This window comes from Rhododendron vialii, chromosome 2a (genome assembly GCF_030253575.1).
Source record: "Rhododendron vialii isolate Sample 1 chromosome 2a, ASM3025357v1".
NCBI classification, from domain to species: Eukaryota; Viridiplantae; Streptophyta; class Magnoliopsida; order Ericales; family Ericaceae; genus Rhododendron; species Rhododendron vialii.
In genome coordinates, this window is record NC_080558.1 from 39,087,701 (window position 1) to 39,109,738 (window position 22,038).

General features: G+C 39.4%; 1 long non-coding RNA gene and 1 other non-coding gene across 2 annotated transcripts; both read left to right on the plus strand.

Moving 5' to 3' along the window:
* Positions 1-9,658: 9,658 nt before the first annotated feature.
* On the plus strand, positions 9,659-10,652 carry LOC131315611 (uncharacterized). The gene is made up of 2 exons (XR_009196833.1): positions 9,659-10,094; positions 10,312-10,652. It is a non-coding gene; the product is annotated as an uncharacterized LOC131315611 (long non-coding RNA).
* A 7,798-nt stretch (positions 10,653-18,450) lies between these two features.
* On the plus strand, positions 18,451-18,559 carry LOC131318321 (small nucleolar RNA R71). Its single transcript, XR_009197644.1, has one exon. It is a non-coding gene; the product is annotated as a small nucleolar RNA R71 (small nucleolar RNA).
* The last annotated feature ends 3,479 nt before the right edge of the window (positions 18,560-22,038 follow it).

Genomic DNA, 22,038 nt, shown 5'->3' on the forward strand with positions numbered 1-22,038 from the left:
CCCTTTTCAAAAATTTTCAAGAAATGAATATTTGTTCCGACTAAATTGATTACTCTGTACAGTGCAACTTTTCTTATTGAAACTATTCATTTTCTTTTCTTCTTAATTATAAGATTCTCATAAAATTTTGGCTCAATTAGGTTAAGGAAATCTCTTTATCAACACGTAAATTCTTAAATTAAAAAAAATTTGTTGTCCGATCAAGTGTTTATCCATATGCGGTTAACTTCATTTTTAGGATGAATACTTTAATTCGTATTGTAACAACCCTGATTTTAATTATTCATAATACGTGACTACTTGGCATGCTTAAAGTTAATCTTGTGGTTAAATAGTGTAGTTACCTTAGTTGTACGGGACGAAACACATATATATGCTTAGGATATTATTAATTGGCCAAAACTTGACAGGTGAGACACAAAGACAAGAGTACATAGAATAATTTTTCCCTAGGAAGACAAAAATAAAACATACGTGTATTTTTCTCTTGAAACTTCACCGCTTCGTCCGCCTGGGAACAAACGAGAGAGAGTCAGCAAGAGGAAAAAGAAGAAGAAAAGAGGGAGAGAGTCGAGAGAGAACGGTGGAAGAGAGAAAAGAAGAAGGAAAGAGGAAGAAAGGGGAAAAAGGAGAGAAACCTAGGGCTTGTTCTATTTGAGTTGAATTGGAGTGCTAATCTGGTAATTCAACCCTCTCTTATACCTAATTTCATGTTTCTTATGTTAAATTCTATGTTCTAATTGCTGAATACATGCTTTAGATAATTGGGTTCAAGTAGGATTTGGGTTATGGGTTGAAAATCGCAGGAGGAACAGGCTGGGTTTTTCTGGAAAAAAATCTGCAGAATTGAAATCTTGAATCTGTCCTGATTTTGGGAATTTTTTTTGAGGCAGTTCCTAAACTCCAAAAATTACGAAATTTTTATTGAGAGTTCCTCTATGAGTCCTTTGTCTATGGTAAAAATTTCGCGATCAGAATTAAAGTATTAAATTCTGTAGAAATTCGTAACCTCGCAGCGCGCAGTTTCGGACTGTGCTGGCTGCTCAGACACGTGTTAGAAAAACAGTCATAATTTTGAGCTCGGGCGATGAAATTGCGATCCGATTTCTGATTTTGAAACTAGACTCATAGACCTAAAAAAATGCATGAAGATTGTGTCTTATTTATTCTTGTGCTAAGTCAGATTTTAGGTTAAAGGTTATGAACCTGCAGATTCTGTGATTAATTTTTAAGGCTAGCTATCTAATTTCATATTCTTACCATAGGACCTTATGTTCATTTAAAATAGGCTTGCTTGACATCCTCTAATCATGTTTTGTTGCCTAATTGTCTTAGGAGGTTCGGGTGACACGTGGCTACGAGGTGAGTGATTAATATCCAAAATACATGGTTTGTTACAAGCTTTACGTTTCAATGATGTTTTATAATTTGAGATATGAACTCCATGGAATATCAATGGAAGGTGGACATGTTTTATATCTATTAATGGCATCCTCCCACGTCCCAGCTTGCTAGGGGACACGTGCTAAAAGGCTAGCAAGACATGGCTAACAAATCGGATAACGAAAGACGTCTTAACTTATCCACTACCGGGGACGCCTGGTAGACATGAAATGAATAGAGGATGTGCATTACTATGCTATGTTGCTATGAAATGTGATTCGTTTTTTTTAAATGGTTTTATCATTGTCCATGGAAAGCATGTGAATTGCGTATTAATCATTCATACGAGCTTTGGCTTATGAATTTTCCCACCTTTCAGGCAACGGGACGTAGAGTGGTGGCGTGCAACTCTTCTTTTGGTCGCACTAAGTAGATGTTGGCTTGTAGATAGGGAGTTGTTTTTTATGAGCATTTTTGTATGTAAATATGCACAGCTCTGGGTGGTTTGCAATGTAGAGATCCTTGTAAAGACTTTTGGTTTGGCATATGAAATAAAATAGAATTTGCTTCCGCTTGTCGTTAATTAAGTCCCTTTAGTCATTTGCTAATGAGGTGTTTAACTTTAATATGGCCTTAGTGATGTGATCACTGGCGCCTTGTTGTGACTAGAGCCTTTAGGGGCGGGCTAGGGTCGTGACACGTATTACATCAAAGATAGATGGTTTTGATTGCCAAAAAAGATCTCATGCAGGGCTTCGTTAGTGCAGTATAACACTTAAACGTCTCTGAAGGCATAAAATGTCTTTCGATCACAAGGTCACCGATATCAAATGATCTCCAATTTAGAAGACAATGCTATAATGAGTAAGATGTGAAATCCTAACGGTTCAGATCAAGCATTATAAATAATGGCTTGGCAGTTACATTTACAGTCTATACATTGAACTTACTTGGTTCTAAACCAAGGTATTTTGCTATAGTCTATTGGACTCTAGCCACACGATCACGACAAATTTATGACGATCCACACCGTTCATTTTGTTGTTCTTGGTGTTTTAATCATTCTCACAATTCCCGACAAATTATTTGGTCGGAAAATATTTACATTTACCGACTAAATATACATCTAGTTGGGAAATGTCAATTTTTTTGGCCAATTAAGAAAATATCAATATTTGTTCTGATTACACTCATCACGATGCAACCTTCCCGATCGAAATCGTTCATTTTTTTTCTCTTCTTAACTATAAGATTCTCGTAAAATTTTGGCTTGATCAGCTTAAGGAAGCCCCTTCATCGACATGAAAATTCCTAAATAAAAAGAATTTTGTTGTTCGATCAAGTGCCTATCCATATACAGTTAACTTCATTCTTGGTACGAATGATCTAGTTCGTATTACGTTAAAGATAGATGATTTCGATTGCCAAAAAAGACCTCAAGCGGGGCTCGGTTAGTACAATGTAACACTTAAACGTCTCTAAACGCGTTAAATGTCTTTCGATCATGAGGTCGCTGATTTCTAATGATCTCCGATTTTTGAGACAATGCTATAATCGGTAAAACGTAAAATCCTAACGGTTTGGATCAAGCATTAAAAATAATAAGCCAGCAACTACCTTTAAAATCTATACATTCAATTTATTTGTTTCTGAATCAAGGTCTTGTGCTATAGTCTAATGTACAGTAGCTAGAAGACCACAACAAAATCACAACGATCGATACCGTTCATTTTGTTGTGCTTCGTGTTCTAATCATTCTCGTAAATTTTTTGGTCTATCGGATTTCGAAAGCCCCTTGACCGGGACACAGATTCATTATTAGAATGATATTTTTACATCTAATCCTATACGTAATGATAAGAGATTTACTTCATTTATTGCAGGAATGATCTAATTCCTCCTACGTAAAAGATGGACGGTTCCGATTTATAAAAAGAAAAATAGCTTAGGCAGCCCTCGAGTGGTGCATTACAAGACTTTAATGCCTCCGGAAGTACCGAATGTGTTCCGATCATGTGGTTGCTAACATCTGATTATTACCAATTTTGAAGAGAAAAATATAATTAATAAGACGTTAAATCTTAACGGTTTAAATCTGTAACGCCTCGATTTTCTAAGAAATTTCGGAAGTATTAACCCTAAAATACACTGAATTTTATAAACTACTAGGTTCCTATTTGTCGTTATACAAAATGTACATTAAAAAAAATACAAAAAAGAATCTAACATTTTATTTAAACATCTTCAGAGTAACTCTAGTCTTGATACAGATCTCAAGCATACTCGGTCTCCGCTTTTGGTATTCCTTCTGTGTCAAATAGCTCCACCATTGAACCCTGCACCCTCTAGCAAATTGATCACCGAAGCAACCGATTTACCAGGATACAAACGTATCCGTGAGTGATAATTCACCTAGTAAAATAATCCCAATCCTACATTTACTCTACAATTAGCATTCAAAAAAATAACAATAATATCACAATTGATAATACACTAGAGGTATAGAATAATAGCACATCATCTTTTTCTTTACTATCCATCATCTTACATGAAATCTAAGGATCATCTCCACAAGATCCTTTCCTCCCACATCTACTAACTACAACCGTCTCATGAGTCCACCCTTCCTCTTGCTTATCATGCACCAGGGTCCTAGGTGAACGCACCTAAGTTATGTACCGAGTATGTTCTCACTTAAGACCATAACAGGAGGATTGAGTTATCCCATGACGTATCATACATTAGGGTCGGACATCCACTACCCCACGCGAACTATAACCGTCTCATGAGACCCATTCTCTTCCCCAAAGAGAAACTTCCCATGACGTATCATACATTAACGTCTCACTAACTATAACCGTCTCATAGGACCCATTCTCTTCTTCGAAGAGAAACTTCTCATGACGTATCATACGTTAGCATCTCACTAACTATAACCGTCTCATGGGACCCATTCCCTTCCTCGAAGAGAAACTTTCCATGACGTATCATACGTTAGTGTCACAACACCGGGCCCCACAGGTAACCCATTTCAACACAAGGCCCCATTGGTTACCCTTACCATCACCATGGCTCAAATCACAATCCACACAATCACACTTTCAACACTTTACCAATTTTCATTTACTTAACATAGTCTACGTGAGTCACTACTCGTAACCACCCGGTGAATCTAAGTCCATTCTAGCATGTACAATATGATACAATCAACACTAGCTCAATTCATAACATTATACATTTCAATGAGATAGCAAATATAACAATTGATATGTACGAATAATTGAACACACAAAGGGTTTGGGTTGGGCCGATGCCTTTTGTATTGCTTAAGATTTTTATCGAAAAATTATGTTCATCAGACTTTTTATTCACCTAAGGGAGTATTTCGTAAGCCTAGAGCAGTTTTAGTAACTTACTACTGTTAGGCTTCTATTAAATTAAATTTTATCAGATTTAAGTGCACTGTAATTTGATAGGGACTTGAAAATACCTTTACTATCATATGAAATTAAAATAATTATAAGTTTCGATGTCTACGTACTAGTTACTGACTTCTTGAAATTATTTTCTCAGTTTATTAGTTATAATATCAACATATATTTAAATAATAGTATTGGAGTTTAATAAGTACATTCAATATTTTTATAGACCTAAAATCTCACAGTAGTAATTATAAACTAATTAAAAAAAACATTGTTATAGGTTAAAATCATAAGCTATTCATACAAGAGGAACCTTAGTGTAGTTAATGCCCAATGATTTAAAATCAAGCACGAGATCACTGTTCTAGTTTTCGGAAAAAGAAAAAAAAAAGAGCAGGTTGTAGTTTTAAGGATTTTGATGCATGGATCGATTTGTTTTATTATGACAGTAAGTGATATTGGAATTCAATTCACATATTCACACAATACAAGGATCAATCTGTAATAAAACACTCCACATGCAAACTGTTTTCATCTAGTACTCACATTCATTTTGCCAAGAAACAAAGTATAATTTAATTTAATGGATTTTGATAGATGGGCTCCATTTTTAACATTATATCTCATCATTACACAATACTAGGATTTAATATACTTAGGAGAGAGTAGGATAGAGATTAATCTACCTTAAATTCAGCCGAAAAAGGCGGTACTAGTTTGCAGACGATTTCGATAAAATGAAAAAGACGGCGGCGGCAGCAGGGGACTTGGGGCTGACTCGAAATGATTGGAAGGTGGTTTGTGGATGCTTGGTGATGTAGTGATTGATTGAGAACCTGAATATGATGTACAGAGGAATTTTATGTAGAAATCCGTCTCTCTCTCTCTTTCTCTTTCTCTTTCTCTCTCTCTCTCTCTCTCTCTCTCTAAGATTACAGACCGTAATCAAGATTTGTTAGGGCTTTTGATTTTAGGCAAGTTAGGGCTTCTATTGAACCACTGTGAGTTTTCTCTCTTTTTCTCCAAATTAGGGCTCTTGTTCAAATTCGGGCTCTTGTTCAAGGGGACATTTGGTGGGATTTTCTTTAATTCTAATGTATGTGGACGTGTGTATGTATGTGGTGAGAATATATGTGGACGCGTGTATGTATAGGATGAGAGAGAGAGAGAAGTGGAGAGTTAATTTGAATAGAGTTCTAGTTAGGGTTTAAATAAAAAAGATAAGAGATGAATATGAATCCCTGATTCCCTGTATATCTAAAAGTTTAAATATATATTTTTATACAATAGTGCAAATAATATCAATTGTACACATAATAATATATTTTAATTATTCAATCTAATTAGTTATTGAATTATAAATTTAACAATATAAATTTGTATTAAAAAAAATTGGGTAGAAAATCCGGGTCATTACAAAATCGACCATTTAAAAAAATGTGTTGACAACTATCTTTAAAATCCATACATTAAAATAATTTTGATCTGTCGAGAAAAAAAAGTGACTTTGATCTTGTTTCGCCTACTAAACTATAACTTGTCAAGGAAAAGCAATTTATGCGCTAATTCAAAATTTCACGAAAAAATTGGCGGGTTTCCCACACAGTAAAAAAAACTCCAATATTTTCCTTTTCCACCCAAGTCTCAAACCCTATCTCCTCATTTCTACGAGCCGCCGACTTCAAACTTCTCCTCCATGGCCATTTCGCAATTTGCCTAAGACCAAGGCTGAGTCTCTCTTTTTCTCCCTCCCTCTCTCTCAGCCTTTCGCTTCTTCAAGACTTCATTTGTTCATCATCTTCTTCATTATGTTTTGTTTGTAGTTTGTACACTGTGAACAACGAACCACCGAGCACCATCGCAAACCGTTGACAACTGCAGGTAAGTCTCTCTCTCTCTCTCTCTCTCTCTCTCTCTAAGATTACAGACCGTTATCAAGACCTGTTAGGGTTTTTTATTTTAGGCAAGTTAGGGCTTCTATTGAACCACTGTGAGTTTTCTCTCTTTTTCTCCAAATTAGGGCTCTTGTTCAAGGGGACACAATGGGTAGTACCGTAGCACAGATGGGTAGTATTGACCTGAGCACAATCATGTCCAAAAAAGATTGGCGAGCACAGTATTTGGTGGGTGCACAAAGAATAATTAGATGATAGGAAGTTAATTTTTTTTTTTTTTATGAATCACATGGTGTAAGTGAATCGTGGATTTGGTTGTGCTCAAACGGCAAAGCATGTTTCATGTGACTGGTCCACGGTAACTATACAAGAGCACTGTGAGTTGACTAATGTTACTAGCCTAGTAAGTTGTAGCAGTGACTTCACTGATTCCTGAATATAAGGGCTTATATCATGTGTATGTTAGCTGGGTAGTCCCCGAGTCTTTTCAAGACCAAACTGAGCATACCAAAACTGATAATTTCACTCCTCAATATCCTACTGAAGCCTCCAATCGAGTGAATTGGTGAAGAAGGAAGAACTAATGCCTTCCGGATAAGAAAATGACCCTTGCTTGCTGTCTGGTGCGGCTTATTAGGGCAGTTCAAATCCAAGAACTTAAGCCTTAAATAGTAGGCACAGAAAATAAATAGCTGCCACAATCTTAGTAAGTTAGCACAAATCTTTGCAGAATCTTACCTGGTACTTTAGCGTGGCTTCGATTGTGCATATCAGATTGAAAGTGCCATGTACTTTAGTGTTAAAGATTACTGATGACCCTTTCACTTGAGTACCTCCATGCACTTTAGCTTCTCTTTTCCTAGCATCCAAAGGCCAAATTCTTCTATTTGGAAATCAACCACTTGTAGGAAGAATATCCCTTTCACTATCTGCAGTCCACTTGCTGACCTTTTCCAGTGGTGGAATGAAATCGATAATAGGAAGGTTCTTAGTGCTTACTAAGTGGGAAAAAAGAACTGATGCTTGGCAAATGGCTGTTTAGTAATGGATACTGAAAGGTCCCTGGATTCTGGAGGACCTCAAAGCAAAAAGCTCAGCCAGGCTGAGATGATGTCTACAGCAAACACTAGGTATCAAGCATTAGCGCCATAGTGTGCTTCCTCGTTGACAGGGAATTTTCCACATTTTCTTGTCTTTTCCTCTCTTTTTAAAGGAACTTTGCATCCACAAAAGCATGCAATTTGCTGTACATTTTTCATTCTTAGGACAGGGCGCACAGTATCAAGTTTATTGGATAAAGCCCGTATTATGAGAACTTTGTGGTGTGATCCTGAGATCTTAAGGCATTCAGTATATTCAAGAAACGTTCGGTAGAAGTAAATTTAAATGAGTAGAATGAACTCCGTGTAGTGTTTCAACTTTGAAACAAAGACCATACAATGTTAAACAATCACTTCCCTGCCGGTTCTTTAGGCCCCAATTTCCATTATCAAAATGGTTTTTATGTGTTTGGGTGGCCACGAGATCCAAGGATCCATGGGAAAAAATGGTTTTTATGTGTTTGGGCGGCCACGAGATCTAAGGAGAGAGAGAGAGAGAGAGAGAGATCAGTATGCATTCGTTGATATAACCTCCAATTGATAAGTTAAATGGTTAATTTTATAAAAACAAGGAACTAATTATTTTTCCTTTATGAAGCTTCTTGAGTAATTTTTTTTTCTTTTCATTATGAGGAGGAGTGATGCTGTAGTGGTTGGGGAATTTTTAAGTGTTCGAATGTTTGACTACTAATGGCGAGCTTAGGAAGCATGTTCGTGCTCTTGGAATTACACTTTGGGCGCAATATTTTATTGCCTCATATGACTACACAATTATGCATTTGTTTCGGCATCAGCAGGGTTGTTGCTTTTCCAAACTGCTATTGTGCTCTTTAAGGGATTAAATTGTATTATCCATGACTGTAAAAGTTCATGGTCCGATCAGGTCCTGTTGGGAGCAGATAGTAGCTGAGACTTCATCTCACCACTGGAGCTGCACTAAACAAGCAAAAACTGTCACCATTTACGTACTTACCTTTGTACTTATCTGCATTGCAAGCACCGAAAGGTGCGACGCAGCTCATCATCTTTTGGCCACACCAACTACCATACCGGTAAAGGTCGTACCATCTCTGCCAAAACTGCCACCATTTCCCAAATTCACCTTACTAGCAAGCCCATCCATCCCAACTATTCCCACCTTCCCTTTCTCACCACCTTCAAAGAAGTAAGCTATGAAACTACGCATCATGGGGAACTCCAGTAATCTAGTTTATATATTGTGGCCATAGGAGTTCACCAATAATCCTTTGTTGGTCTGCATGTGTAGCATTCTACACTTGTAGTGTGTGCTTATAGCTCTCTTTTAGTGTGTTTTTCCTGATATGCCAAAACCACCAGACAAATCTGTGTTTTTTGGCAAATTAAAAGATATCTCCCCTGTTGAGGCTAAACTCAATAGCTCAGATGCATCCAGTCCTTTGGCTGAGCCGAGATCACACCTATCAATCACATGCTTTGCTTGCCAATGCATTTTTGGATATGGCTATACGTAGCGCCAGTGAGATAATCAACAAAATACTTACAGTTGCTCTCGACTTGAATTTGCAGTCCATTTTGTAAACCTTAATATGGATTAATACGATATGAATTCTACTTTTGTGTATACTGTTTGGAGGTTGGTTTGGTGAATGAGTCGACTTACCACTGCACTTTGAGCCTCTCTTTTTTTCCATTATGTATTTCTGAACCATCTACGGAACTAGCATTCTGGGTTTCTCATGTCTGCATTATGGATTCTACATTCTACATTATGGATTCTGCTTTGCTAGAGTTGTAGTATGATGTCTCAACATAACCACCAATCACAGCCATAGTTTTGGTGTTTGAACATGTGCTATACCGTTCAAAAAAAAAAAAGTGCTATGGAACCGCTGCATTTGGTATTGATCACAGCCATGTAGTGCTGTACATGGCTGTTTTTTTTTGGGCCTTTCAAGTGTTGTACCTTGCTATTTTTTGTGTCCTTTCAAGTGCGTAACATGGCTATTTTTTTGTTGGGATTAAAAGGTATGACCTCATAGCCACGTCTTTAATACTTTTTTAGTCTATGAAACTGGTACCTTATTGGCCCTTTGGTTTAATTAGCATTTAAAGGAACTTCAATGATCAATAGTATCTTGTTTTTCTATATAGCCCTCGGACAGTCATATTATTTGATATTGTGGCAATGCTTTGAGAACAATGAAGAATTGGTAGTATTCTGTTTGTAGTCGTAGTAGTTGTAGTAGATGTGCATATGTATTTGGTCAAACACTTCCATTTACCGTTCATGCTTTGAGTAATGGGATACACTAGTTCATAAATACTACTCCCTCCGTCCCTAAATAAGTGTCCGGCGCGTAAACCTAGGCCTTTAAAAAAATGTATTTGTTTTGTTAAAAAAATCAATTTTTTTTGACAAATGAATAGATAGCAATGAGTTCTATTAGATTGTGAAAAAAAATTAGATTTTTTAATAAAAAATATGCATTTTTTGTAAGGCCTAGGTTTGCGCACCAAACACTTATTTAGGAACGGAGGCAGTAATGGTGGATTGTTCTTTTTTCTACAGATCGACGGTCTAATGGAGTATCCCGTAGTTATACTTCTAGTTATTGACTATGAAGATCAAAGTTATTGTGGACGTGCTTGGATGTTTTAAGGTTATCCGTTTGTTGAGGTTGAACTTTTTAGTATTTTGTGGTCTGAGTTTGGATACATTTTGTTACCGAGCTTGGATTTTTTTTTAATTTCCCCCTTGTTGTAGTTGGGGGCGTGTCGTTATTTTGTGCTCTAAGAATTCGGATAAAAGTTGTTATGACCGTATTTGGTGGACATATCTATTTATGAAAATTTGGATTTGTTTCTTGGAATTTGGATTTTGTATTAATTGCATTAGGTTGGTAATTTTGTGGATGTAATGATCGTTGGCTCAAATTTATAGGTTTTGTAGAATGGGAAAAAAATTTGTAGGAAATTCTAGAATGAATTGCGGATAAAAAAAAATTTTCTGGAATGGTACTACACAATTACCGACTAAACTCTTTGTTGGTGAAAATAAGACATTACCCGACTAAACATTAGTCGCCATTAGGCCACACATTCCCCGAGTAAGGTCTTGGTCGGCAATAGTCCATACCTTAGCCGACTAAATAATTTTTAGTCAGCAAAACCCTTTGCCGACTCTTATTCCCCGACAAACTTGCCGACTAATTTATTTAGTTGGGAAAATCATTTGCCGACTAAAAAGGGGACATTAGGCGACTAAAGGGTTAGTCGGGAATTGTGTTTTTTCTTGTAGTGATGGATTACTTGAGCCAAAATTTGTGCTGTAGTTGATGGTATGTTGAAGATAGGTTTTCATACTCTCTCCGTCCCATAATATTTGTCCGATCCGCAAAATAGAGACGTAAAAATAATACAATTTTTGTAAGAAAAGTTAGAAAAAAATTCAACAATTTACTAGATTTTGACGAGTTCTTTTAACTTATGAAAAAAATTTGAATTTTTTCTTGAAAGAAATACATTATTTTATAGTCCCCGTTTTGCGGACCGGACAAATATTATGGGACGGAGGGAGTATATATTTTGAAAGAACTGTAGCAAGTTTTCGGTCGAAATGTTGGGTTGCAATGGATGTCATTGTAAGTATAATGTTTTACGAAATTTGTCATGTTTGAACTCACTTGTATCATGTTTGAAAATTTTCATGTTCGTAGAACTTGCCATATTTGAACTCACTTGTTTCATGTTAGTAATCTCTCAGATTTTTTTTTCCTGATAAATAAAATTTATTGAATCTTGATTTTTCATGAAATAATTTGTTAAAATAGGTCATGAAATAGATTATATATTTCAATAAATAATGAAACTGGTAAGTTTTAGGGGGAAAAAACCATGAATTTCATAAATACGTCATAAAAATTAGATCATGAAATATTTAGATTTTAGGGAAGAGAAAATTGGAGAGAGAATAGTAGTTTTATTTTAAATTTTTTATTTAGATTTTAGGGGAGAGAAAATTGAGAGAGAAGATTAGGAGAAAAAAAGATTTGAAAGATAGGAGAAAGATAGTAAGAAAAACTAGAAAATGGAGAGAGAATGATTTGAAGGATTATGAGAGAGAAGCGGTAATCTGGGGTTTATTTGAGTTTGAGAATGAAAAAAACAAGTTTTTAAACTTACTAGAATGAGGACTTAAATATCTATGTAGGGCATGACGTCTATTTATGTTCCCCTCTTTTAAAATGGCTATTTTTTTTTTTGGTAAATCGGAAATTTTGAAATGACTATACAACTAGGCATGTGTGTCACAAAAATAAATTGGGTATAAAACCTTGCTATCTACCTCGGACATGTGCTTTTGTGGGGCGTGGGAGTCTCCATGTCTTCAACGGCTATGATTTTTTGGGGGAAAGAGGCATCTGAAAATGGGATCCGAAAGTGCTATAGTGCACCCCGTATAGTGTATGAATAGGGCGGCACATAGCCATTGATCTCATCAATCAACGGTTCAGATCAAAAATCAATTATAATTGATAAATCGGTCATAATTAAAAATTATACCTCAATTATTCATTATTAAGAACGATAGCCCGTGTGCACCCTACTGAATATCTTACAGGGTCTTGCACTGCAAGATTTTCCATCTCTAAAAATGAGATGATGGGGGAGAAAAGGAAAGAAAAAAGAGCTTTTCATTGACAAAAGGAGGAATCTCCATGGTTCTTGGTCTGTCTTGCTTTTGTGTTTAATCGGCGTGCGAATCGCCATTGCTTCATTGGCAGTCTTTTTTTCATTTGGTGGGGTAATTAATTATACCGGGGAAGAGAAGGAGAGAGAGAGAATAAAGCGAGCACGGGAAGCAAGAAAGAAGAGCAACGGATTGGTGGGTTTCAAAGGGGATGGCCTTAAGAATCCATACAAAGAAAACACCCTTTTAAGAACACAACATGACAATGTTTGATTATGACAAGTTTGCATTTTGTTTAGGTAACCTCATATCAGCAGTAGAATTTTTTTTTTCCTCAATGCTTGACTTGTCGGGTGTATTAAAATAAAGACGCGTCCCAAGCGTAGGACTCTCGACCAGTGTAGCACAAAATCCGGAAGTACCGGAGTCGAACCACAGAAACGGACGGACGGTGCTGACTCAAAAGTGTTGAATTATATTTTATCCTGGCTCTTAGGTAGCCACCCCTAGTTCAAAGAGTTTGATTAACTAACTAAATTACCCAACTAAATTAATGAAATAAAGATTTAAAAAGGAGAGTACAGCCGTGGGAACTCAGCATCCGCAACTAGCCTAACCAATATTTACTCGGGCCACAATTATTCACTTTGTTGATTTTAGAATAGGAAAAAGGATCCCTAACAAATGCGCACCACCTGTCGCCAATATCCGTGCGCATTCGAATTCCGGCGATGCCTGGGTTTTGTTTGTTAGAAGAGTTTTCGTCTTCTAAAACTGCTTAAAGATTAAATTAATTCGACCCCGAGGTAAAACATTGATTAAACTAGCTACGAGACGCCTTTGCCCCGTGGCCGCACTCTACAGAACTACTCACTCATGATTCTATTAAACGCAGTAATAATTAAAACCCTAGATCTAAACATGCTTCGAACAATCGAAATAGAAATAAAAACACGATTCCGCAGACTTACGGAAGAGCAATGGATTCGAATACCGAAAAGGAACAAGAATTAACAACCGGAAATCTTGAAGAACTGAGAGTAAAACTTGAATCTGCAATAAAGAACTTAGAAAACAGCAGCCAAAAGTTAAACGAACGTAAAAACTAACTATCAAACGTGTAACCCTAATCTTCAGTTAAAAAGGGGTTTAAATAGTAATCCCTTTAATAAAACAATTAAAATCCTAAATTAAATCGGAATCGGACCCGCAACGACCCAAAACGCCACCGTTCCATAGCCAATTAACACCCTCGGTAGCGCTATACAACAAATGGTATAGCGCTCGCGAACTTGTTTGAGGCGTTGACTCCGTTGACCTAGCTTTGGCCGTTGTTCTCTCTTAACCTTTAGGTAGCGCTACACCAAAAAGGGTGTAGCGCTAGCCAACTCTCTGATCACTTTGTGCAACACGCTATGCCACTTCTGAGCGCTGAACTCACTTTCTTGTAGCGCTCGCGAATGACTACGGTGATTTCCTCGCAAATTTCACTCCAACACTTAGTCTCCACAGCCTTTCTCGCTCACAAGCTCTATCACGGCCTACCGGGTACTTCTCATTAGCGCCAAAACATCTCAATTTCCTGCAAATTAGGCACAAACACAAAATTCAACCTCGTACACGCATTAAATGGAAAAATGAGAATTAAATGCACGTCTAACGCGCTAATTTCCCTACTTAGGCGCTTAAATTCATGAATTCCACGCGCCTATCACATCCCCCAACTTGAGCGTTGCTAGCCCCTAGTAACGAACGAAAAGAAAAATAACAAAACAAAGACTAACGAGACACGAATGGGGATACGAAGGTTATGCATGTTGTACAATAAATAGGCGGGTCGAAAAATTTTCGCCTCCTCACTCACCCGCAACTCAAAAGCATGCATGCCTTGGCAAAAAAAATGAACAAAATTAGTGTCGAAACACATGCAGAGATAAATGCCCCCACGAAGGCAACGAAGCTACACTCGCTCACCGGAACACTCAAACATTCCATGCAAAAAGCGCTTGGCGAACTACGTGGGACCGAAACAAAGGCCACCACGCGCCAATCAAAGACAACGCTGACAAAGAATAAAAGCACAATATATATACAGTCACGATTCCACAAAATTAGCAACATTAACATAAAACATGCATGAACAAGAGTTTAACAACGTGCACAAGGTCCACTAAGGACTTAATTAGGCTTATAATGACCATGGTTCCAAACGAAAGGGAAACTGCAAAATTAGGCGGCGGCCTATAATAGCGCACGGTCATCTACCCAGACTAACCGCCACCTTACCCTTAGCTACCAACATGCTTCCATTGGTGCCAACCAAACAAAGTCCAACAAGAGATTTAAACATCCGTAACTAAATTTTTACGGACCCAAATACTAGAAAAACAAATATAATCCACCGACACTGAAAAACATGAAATAAACACATAAAATGACACCACCACCCTAGCTTCATGCATCATGGAAATCCAAAATCAATCCAAACTGCTCTCGGCAAAGTTGTCGCTGACCTCTAAATCTGGAAACTGAGGCGGTTGATACAGAGTCGAGGACTGCCCTATAACATGATCAAACAATCACTTATTCTGATGTGCCAGTAGGTGCTGATTTCTCCCAACTTGCCTCAACTCCACATTTTCTTTTTCTTTTTTTTTTTTCGACTTAGCTTTATGGCCTGAAGGTTGGGTTTGGTTACAAAACATGACACCCATCAAGATTTCTTCACTTTCACTTCCGACGACAACGATGCTCCAAATCCAATGCAATAAGACACCCATGATGCACAATGCTAGACCCTCCAAACTATAGTCCAACCCACACACCGGTTTCCTAGGTTAGACTCAAGAACTGACTCGGACTGGTTTAAGATTGGACAAAGGGACACATATGTGGTCTAATCATGCAAAAATGCCTTGTCTCATCCCCTATGCACGTTACCAACTCTCACAAATGCATGCAAAACATCTAGCTACTCAATTGTGAAACAAAAGCCTACTATTTTCCGCAAATGCGAGAAAAAGAAAACAAAGAATATGAGAATGTTTATCAGGATGCACTATTAACTACGTGGGGACACTTACTCAACGTAACGACAGCACTAACATGTTCACAAAGGCGCCAAATATATGCATGAACTTGAATTAAAACAGGCACAATAATTCGGCTAATTCTAAAATGCTCGCCTAACAATACAATCAAGCATAACAAATGTATCCCCTGAAAAAAAAAAATAATAATAAAAATAATAAAATAAAAATTTACCCTAAAATTACCCTAGCAACGCAACAAAACATGTACAAGGTACACCCTCCCCCCAACTAGAAACATGCTATGTCCCCAGAGCATGGAGACACATCAAAAGAAAGCACAAGGGAGAAGAAATAGACCGACGGGTGGCAGCCAACCACCATGACCTCGGCCGATGTTCGAGGAATTTCCTGTCACCCAGCCTCCGGGCCAATCACCGTACTCTGCAAAAAAAAACATTAGTTCCGCCCGGTTCGTGGTATCCGAGCTCCCAAAACAAAAATAAAAAGAGAAATACTCCACCAAATCTTCACGCGATCAATGTGTCATACTTTTCTCCCCATCCCTCGCCGGTGGGCAAGAAACGGGTGGCTATACAAGACCATGATGCAATTTTTTTTTCGCTTTTCAATTTTTTTTTTCTTTTTGATATAAGAGAAGAAAAATAACTAAACAAAAGACAAGAAATAAAGAACTAAGAAATAAAAGACAAATATAAATAGATTGCCCAAAAACAACATAACTTAATTAGTAGAATCCAATGTTACCAACACAAAATTGCCCTTACTAACCGGAGCTGGGCACACGATCCTTATTTTAATAGCGGCGTGCGAAAGCTATAAGACCCAAGTCAATGATGGGTACCCCTATTACTAGGGGCCGGGTCCACTTCTCAATGAAGAGAGTGGTACGCAAAAGCTACCCGTCGGAACGTAGCCACAACGGCTACACAATAGGGTCATCCGAATAAACAGGATTGACCAACGCCTCAACCAGTTCACCTACTTCACCCAGGATCGACCAACACCTCCATCAAACTCCCTAATTCTGGAGAATTTAAGAATGACGCCTCCTTGGCTATCTCTAGAAGATCCTTATATAAAATATTATCGACATGCTCCTGCACCAGCGTGTCGATCAAACTCACCTCATCAATCTTGACTCGGCTCTCTGCATTAAACACTTTCACCTCCATTTTCAAGTCCCCAAACGATAATTGGACTTGTCCAGTTTTACAATTCATGACAGCACTGGAAGTGGCTAGAAAAGGACGGCCAAGGATGATAGGAGTCTTCTCAAAGACCTCCGGTATTGGGCAAGTATCTAGGACAATAAAGTCGACAGGAAAAAGAAACTCGCCCACTTGAATTAAAACATCCTCCACTACACCCTTAGGTACTCTCACACTCCTGTCCGCCAACTGTAGCGTGACAGGAGTAGCTCTCAGATCCCCTAGGCCTAGCCTCACGTATACTGAATAGGGGAGCAAGTTAACACTTGCTCCTAAATCCAATAATGCTTTATCGAACGTCTGGCCTGCGATATCTACGGTAATGGTGGGACACCCAGGGTCCTTGCATTTGGTAGGAATTTCAGTCTGAAGAATAGAGCTCACCTGCTCGGTCAGAACCACGTTGTTCTGACTCTTGTGCTTTTTCGTGCAAAGGTCTTTCAATACCTTCGCACACTGGGGAAAAGACTCAATCGCCTCCATCAAAGTGATAGGGAATTGCACCCTCTTGAAAAGTTCAAACATCTTATGGTTCATATTCTGCTTAGGTTTCACCGCTAACCTTTGGGGAAATGGAGCTACTGGCACAGCTGGCGGTGTTGGAGTCGTGGGGGCTGCAGCTGCAGGCACCCCCACATCAGGTGACTCCTCATCATCCTTTACCTCTTTCCTAGGGATATCAACAATATCAGGAGTTGCTCTTGGTGCATCAACCGGCTCCGGGGGTGGAGCTGGTTTCTGTTTTTGCGGGATGGACTTATCGATCTCCTTCCCACTCCTGAGAATGGTGACCGACTTAGCCTCCTCCTGATTCGGGTTATGAACATTAGGACCTGAAGAATTTTCCAAATAATGGGCACCCGCTGTACTACCCTGGGCCGGAAACCTACCCTTTTCCTGCTGCAGATGACCGATAACCGCAGTGAGTTATGACATTTGGGTTGTAAGGGCCCCAATTTGCTGTCTCGTTTCCGTCTGAAATGTCATCTGTGACTGCATCATGGAATTGACAGTATCATCTAACTTATGATCACGCGCGGTCATCTGTGAATAACCTGGGGGAGGACCACAAGTGGATGGACCTACCCCCCTACCAGCTTGTGGCTGGAAGTGAAATGGGATGACTTGCCCCTGAGGGGGCTTGGACGATTGGGCCTGTTGAAACTGCTGCGGCGGAGGTGGCGCAAAGGATTGAGCTTGGCCTCCGCCTACGGGTCTGGAGTCTGACCACCCTAAATTGGGGTGATCCCTCCATCCCGCGTTATACGTGGTAGAATAAGGATCCCAAGTCCTAACTGCATTGACTTCTTCCTGATTAAACTGACTCGCCCCCTTGGCGGCAATAAACCCAGGACAAACCGTCGCGGTGTGCCCTTTACATTCACACCACACGCATACTTCCTCAATTGATACCTCATGAACTGGACGAACCTGCCTCACCTCTAGCTCCTCTAATCTCTGAGCCATTTTCTCAACCTGAGCCTGAAGTCGCTGGTCACGAATGGTAACCGGGACAACGCTGGACCCAGAAGGTCCGGATCGCTCAAAATCGGATGGTTCTAAAGCCCTCTGCCTATCAGCTAGGTCATCTAAGAAATCCCAAGCCTGGTCCGCTGTTTTGGACAAGAAATCGTCCCCTTTGCAAGAATATTCTATGTGCTGGACTGACTCAGCGTTGAGACCCAGATGAAAGAAACCGATTAACTGAATTCTCTCAAAGCCATGGTGTGGCAGCCTTAGGAGCAATTCCTTGAAACGCTCCCATGCCTTGAGAAATGACTCATCCCTCTCCTGCCTAAAACCTTGGATTTGACGCCTAAAAGTTTTAGTCTTAGCCTCAGAAAAGTACTTCCTATAAAACGCGTCACGCACTTGTGCCCATGTGGTGAAGGATTGAGACTTTTGCATACGGAACCACAGAAGCGCGCCATCTTTCAACGTCGCCTCAAACAGTTTGAGGCACGCATTCTCATATTGGGTATTAGACGCAAGGTTGCGCACTAATCCCTCGAATGTCCGCACATGCTCGTACGGATCATCGCACTCCCTCCCGTGGAAACTAGGGAGACTATTAAGGACACCAGGTTTGACTGTAAAGGCATTGCGTGCCTCTTGTGTCTCTGGCGGGAATACAATGGGTCCGAGAGGAGTGGTCCTCTCGGGATGCATGTGCTGTCTCAAGGACGGCGGATTGACTAATTGCCTATCTCCCATCTCGACTGACTCTGATTCTGACTCCGAAACTGACTCTGGAACTGACTGGAAAAGTGGATTACTGACACTAACTGACTCAAAAGGTAAATCTATATAAAAATCACTAATGGGAATAGACTCTGACTGGTGCTCAGCTGAGTCTGACTCTAAACTAGAAGATGAAAAACTAGACAACACAGGCTGACTCGACTCCAGTTCTTTTCGAACTAAACGATGTGTCGGGTCGCGATAATAAAGAGGGTCCTGTTTAGAGGACACCTTCCTCTCTCTACCTATGGTGACTCAACTAAAAGACAAAAATTACGAAAACTCACACTCTAGAACACACGTCGCCGTCCCCGGCAACGGCGCCAAAAATGCTTGACTTGTCGGGTGTATTAAAATAAAGACGCGTCCCAAGCGTAGGACTCTCGACCAGTGTAGCACAAAATCCGGAAGTACCGGAGTCGAACCACAGAAACGGACGGACGGTGCTGACTCAAAAGTGTTGAATTATATTTTATCCTGGCTCTTAGGTAGCCACCCCTAGTTCAAAGAGTTTGATTAACTAACTAAATTACCCAACTAAATTAATGAAATAAAGATTTAAAAAGGAGAGTACAGCCGTGGGAACTCAGCATCCGCAACTAGCCTAACCAATATTTACTCGGGCCACAATTATTCACTTTGTTGATTTTAGAATAGGAAAAAGGATCCCTAACAAATGCGCACCACCTGTCGCCAATATCCGTGCGCATTCGAATTCCGGCGATGCCTGGGTTTTGTTTGTTAGAAGAGTTTTCGTCTTCTAAAACTGCTTAAAGATTAAATTAATTCGACCCCGAGGTAAAACATTGATTAAACTAGCTACGAGACGCCTTTGCCCCGTGGCCGCACTCTACAGAACTACTCACTCATGATTCTATTAAACGCAGTAATAATTAAAACCCTAGATCTAAACATGCTTCGAACAATCGAAATAGAAATAAAAACACGATTCCGCAGACTTACGGAAGAGCAATGGATTCGAATACCGAAAAGGAACAAGAATTAACAACCGGAAATCTTGAAGAACTGAGAGTAAAACTTGAATCTGCAATAAAGAACTTAGAAAACAGCAGCCAAAAGTTAAACGAACGTAAAAACTAACTATCAAACGTGTAACCCTAATCTTCAGTTAAAAAGGGGTTTAAATAGTAATCCCTTTAATAAAACAATTAAAATCCTAAATTAAATCGGAATCGGACCCGCAACGACCCAAAACGCCACCGTTCCATAGCCAATTAACACCCTCGGTAGCGCTATACAACAAATGGTATAGCGCTCGCGAACTTGTTTGAGGCGTTGACTCCGTTGACCTAGCTTTGGCCGTTGTTCTCTCTTAACCTTTAGGTAGCGCTACACCAAAAAGGGTGTAGCGCTAGCCAACTCTCTGATCACTTTGTGCAACACGCTATGCCACTTCTGAGCGCTGAACTCACTTTCTTGTAGCGCTCGCGAATGACTACGGTGATTTCCTCGCAAATTTCACTCCAACACTTAGTCTCCACAGCCTTTCTCGCTCACAAGCTCTATCACGGCCTACCGGGTACTTCTCATTAGCGCCAAAACATCTCAATTTCCTGCAAATTAGGCACAAACACAAAATTCAACCTCGTACACGCATTAAATGGAAAAATGAGAATTAAATGCACGTCTAACGCGCTAATTTCCCTACTTAGGCGCTTAAATTCATGAATTCCACGCGCCTATCACATCCCCCAACTTGAGCGTTGCTAGCCCCTAGTAACGAACGAAAAGAAAAATAACAAAACAAAGACTAACGAGACACGAATGGGGATACGAAGGTTATGCATGTTGTACAATAAATAGGCGGGTCGAAAAATTTTCGCCTCCTCACTCACCCGCAACTCAAAAGCATGCATGCCTTGGCAAAAAAAATGAACAAAATTAGTGTCGAAACACATGCAGAGATAAATGCCCCCACGAAGGCAACGAAGCTACACTCGCTCACCGGAACACTCAAACATTCCATGCAAAAAGCGCTTGGCGAACTACGTGGGACCGAAACAAAGGCCACCACGCGCCAATCAAAGACAACGCTGACAAAGAATAAAAGCACAATATATATACAGTCACGATTCCACAAAATTAGCAACATTAACATAAAACATGCATGAACAAGAGTTTAACAACGTGCACAAGGTCCACTAAGGACTTAATTAGGCTTATAATGACCATGGTTCCAAACGAAAGGGAAACTGCAAAATTAGGCGGCGGCCTATAATAGCGCACGGTCATCTACCCAGACTAACCGCCACCTTACCCTTAGCTACCAACATGCTTCCATTGGTGCCAACCAAACAAAGTCCAACAAGAGATTTAAACATCCGTAACTAAATTTTTACGGACCCAAATACTAGAAAAACAAATATAATCCACCGACACTGAAAAACATGAAATAAACACATAAAATGACACCACCACCCTAGCTTCATGCATCATGGAAATCCAAAATCAATCCAAACTGCTCTCGGCAAAGTTGTCGCTGACCTCTAAATCTGGAAACTGAGGCGGTTGATACAGAGTCGAGGACTGCCCTATAACATGATCAAACAATCACTTATTCTGATGTGCCAGTAGGTGCTGATTTCTCCCAACTTGCCTCAACTCCACATTTTCTTTTTCTTTTTTTTTTTTCGACTTAGCTTTATGGCCTGAAGGTTGGGTTTGGTTACAAAACATGACACCCATCAAGATTTCTTCACTTTCACTTCCGACGACAACGATGCTCCAAATCCAATGCAATAAGACACCCATGATGCACAATGCTAGACCCTCCAAACTATAGTCCAACCCACACACCGGTTTCCTAGGTTAGACTCAAGAACTGACTCGGACTGGTTTAAGATTGGACAAAGGGACACATATGTGGTCTAATCATGCAAAAATGCCTTGTCTCATCCCCTATGCACGTTACCAACTCTCACAAATGCATGCAAAACATCTAGCTACTCAATTGTGAAACAAAAGCCTACTATTTTCCGCAAATGCGAGAAAAAGAAAACAAAGAATATGAGAATGTTTATCAGGATGCACTATTAACTACGTG